The 3905-nt window shown below is 30.4% G+C and overlaps 1 long non-coding RNA gene across 1 annotated transcript; it reads left to right on the top strand.

Annotated features, from left to right (window-relative positions):
• The first annotated feature begins 1611 nt into the window (after window positions 1–1611).
• On the top strand, window positions 1612–2650 carry LOC128285753 (uncharacterized). The gene is made up of 2 exons (XR_008276302.1): window positions 1612–1902; window positions 2246–2650. It is a non-coding gene; the product is annotated as an uncharacterized LOC128285753 (long non-coding RNA).
• The last annotated feature ends 1255 nt before the right edge of the window (window positions 2651–3905 follow it).

The raw sequence follows: 3905 nt of genomic DNA on the forward strand, positions 1-3905 counted from the left end.
TATATGTTTTAAACATATGGGCCACTCGATGAATGGGTGAACCGGGTAAGCGTACACGGTATTGAGCATACACATTTCGAAGTAGAAATAATATATAAATAACATAAATAATGAAAAGACAAATAAAATAATATGGTAAGCGAATAAATAACAATAACAGGTAAAGTGTTGGACTTGAAACATAAAACGTACAAGGGTATAATAAACGAACAAATAAGACAAAATATAATGAAAGTGCAATCATCTAAAATCCAAACATAATTTAACCGATTTTACAATGGAATTTGGAACAAAAGGAATTTGGAACAAAAGGAATATACATGTATATATATATATATATATATATATATATATATATATATATATATATATATTCAAAGTGGTGATAAATGTAAAGAATTTTAAAGTAAATAACATACACAATAATTTAAACCAAGTAATTCATATAGAACTCTAAAATAGAATATACATAAAGATTTAAAGTACATCATGTATATAAAAAATTTAAAATAAATAATATGTAAAATAATTTTCCAAAATACATAACGATAAGAAGTATGTGAAAACAATTTAATATAAGTAATATATGAAGTCTTAAGGTAAATAATGATAAAAGGTTTGTAATAAATAATAACAGAATTTAAAATTGTTTACATATAAAATAGTATAACAAAAGAACATGTAAAAACTTAAAATATGCAAAATGGTTTATCATACATAATGTATAAGATATTTAGAATAAATGGGGTGAAAAGAAAATTTTGAGACAAAACAATGTATGAAAACCAAAAAAAAAAAAGTATGTATATATATAATAATTTAGAGTACAAAGATACATATAAAAATTTGAAATGAATAATACGTATGATGATTTAGAAGAAATAACATATATGCAAAATTTTTAAAATTGATAATGATTTAGAATATATGATATATTCAAAATAATGCCAATAATAATAGTAATAATAATGTAGATAAGAAACAAAAAATAATATAATATAATATGACAAATTTAATATAAAATTGATTGATTTGATGACATAGTGGTGATACTAATGATAACACAACAATAATGACATAGAAAACAATGATATCAATAAAATAAAAGGACAAAAATAGCTCCAATATTAACAATAACGACAATAATAGAATAACAACAATAACATATAAAGAATAATAATGATTATAACTATAATGTAAAAACAATGATATAAATAGTAACAACAATGATGATAAAATATAAGAAATAATAGAATAATGGCAATAATAATAAGTAGTAATAATAGAATTAATAATAAAAATAAATTTGATTAATTAATAACAAAATGGTTGAATAATTAAAAAAAAGGACTATATTGAATTTTGGAACACAAATTTGGGGCAAATTCGAAATAAAAAAAGAGGACCACATTGGAACGCGCCAAGAAAGTAGAGGGATCCCATGCACAAATAGACCATCCGGTCAAAATGTGCGGATCCTCCGTGGGCGCGGGTCGGGTCGCATTCGGGTCAGATGAAATGGTGCCGTTTCGGCACTTAGACCACCCACCCAAAACGCTGTCGTTTTGTGAGTGTATATAAGGCCCAATTTTTGTTACAAAAATCATTTTAGCCTTCAAAATAAAAAAAAAAAAACCCTGAAACAATCCCTTAAACTCCCTCTCCCTCCTCCATTTTCTCATTTCGGCTAGAGCTTCAACACCTATCATTGCCGCCATCGTCGTGGCTTTTTGAGGCCACCGTAGTTCCCACCGTAGACAGTGGTTAAGGGTATGCGAAAAGGGGCTTTCCACCTTTGTTCAAGGCGCCCGAGAGTTTATGAGGATAGACCCCTTTTTATTTCCCTTTTGAATCGGTCTCAATCACAGAGCAGAGGCTCCGGCGACGCGATTCCAGGCTTCGGTAAGTCCCCTCCCTTCTCTTTATTTTTGTTTATTTTCGGATGTCTAAAGAAATAAAAATTAAAAGAAAACAGAATATATGAATTTTAGAACTTAAAACGAAAATGGAAACGAAATCAACCTTTTGGTTTTCTTGCTATTATGTTTGCTTAATGTTTTCCCCCTTTTACAATCGGTTTCCTTTTTGAATTCGAAAAAAACCCCCCTTACAAATGATAGATTTTGGCTTTTTAAAGCCGATCTACCAAACATTCATTCCATATTTTTTGTTTTTGTTCCTTTGTTTATTTTTTCTTCCATCATTCGCATGCTTTCTCTTGCTGTTGTTTTTGTCTCTGTTGTAGGTGCCATGCGACGTGTGGAAGAGGCGACGGTCAGGGCGTGGTGGCCGAGGTGGCATGCATGGGAGGAGCGGCGGCTGCAATGCTTTGGTGGCTAGGGTTCTTTTTTAGCAGAAAATATTTTATGGGCTAGGGTTTCTAAGCTTTTAGGTTTATTGGGCTTCTTTTGGGTTTTAAAATTTTTTAGGCTGGTGTGGGTTTTGCAAATAGACATTTATTTTATTTATTTTATTTGGGTTTTGTTACTTTAATGGGTTTGGGTAATTTGTCTTGGGTTGTTTAACATTGTAAATGGACTTGAAAGTTGGTTATGTGGATTTTTATTTTTTGGCTTGTTTGCTTGGGCCAAAATTGGCCATCACAATTATTTTTCACATGTAATTATTTTATTAGGTTCCACATAAGAAATTCCACATCATCCCGTTAACTTTTTTAACAGTACTTTCATCAAATCTATTAAAAAAAGTAATTAAAAATAAAAAATAAAATTTGATGGCCAAAAAAGATTTTAAAATACAATTAGGGTCATTTTGACAAAACATGCAAACGTTAGTAGCCAAGTTTATCATTAAACTTTTTTATTTAATCAAAATCATGTTTTTAAAGCTTGTAATAGTGGGCTTTTAGCTTTGTAAGCTAAAAATGAAACTTTTAAATCAAGCTCAACTCCTTGGGCCAAGAAAAAAGGGGAAAGAAAAGGCAAAAACAAAAAAACGTTTTCCGCTGCCTAAAATTTCATATATTAGCCATACTAATTTTTCATACTATTGTTCCACAGTTAATGAAAAATGCATCAAGTTTATTGCTTTTACATGGTATCGTAGGTCAGGTTCTAAACCCTACCCCCCCGCCCACCCCCACCCCCAAAAAAAAAAAAGAAAAAAATCCCAAGCCGTCGACTGCTTTTTTCCTTTTATCTTCATCGCAGCTTATTTGTCATGTTTGAGACGCAATCTACCTTGACTCCTACTCTTGTTAGTGTTGTGACGCCTGATTGAGGGTCACCTACATCCTTTTCTCTCCATATTTCTCACTAGATACAATTGAAGCTCACTTCTACAAGCATTCTACTTTGGAAGATGCAACTTATGCTAATGGTTTGAAGGAAATTCCATCCAAAGTCACAGCATATGGTTAGATTAATCTGACTTATACATTATGGGTTTATTACATTTAGATGGTTCTTGGACCTTAATGGACCGTTGCTTTCGTTTTAAAGTTGATCCTTTCTTGGATAGTTGGCATAGATAATTATATATATGTATATGTATGCACTCACTCCATCTTTATAATTATTTGTGACAATTAGATTGATCTCTAGCCGTCTTTTCTTTCTCAATCATAACAAAATTTTACTGAAATCCGATAAATATAAAACTAATCAAAATGTCAATAAAAATATTGCAATAAATACATTTGACAAATCATAAAACACATCGATTTATAGGACATTCTACTAAATAAAAAAAACTCCTAGAAGCAACCTATCACACCTCAATACAAACAACCTAGAAAATCTTGAAAGCAACGAAATATTGTAGCAAGAATACGTCATAAAAGCAACCAAGCTCAATAAGAGAGTAAAAGCAAAATAACAATGGAAATTAAGAATCGAACGCATTCCTTAACATCACAAAATATGCAACTATGAATTTCCTTAAAA

This window comes from Gossypium arboreum, chromosome 12, assembly GCF_025698485.1.
Source record: "Gossypium arboreum isolate Shixiya-1 chromosome 12, ASM2569848v2, whole genome shotgun sequence".
Lineage (NCBI taxonomy): Eukaryota > Viridiplantae > Streptophyta > Magnoliopsida > Malvales > Malvaceae > Gossypium > Gossypium arboreum.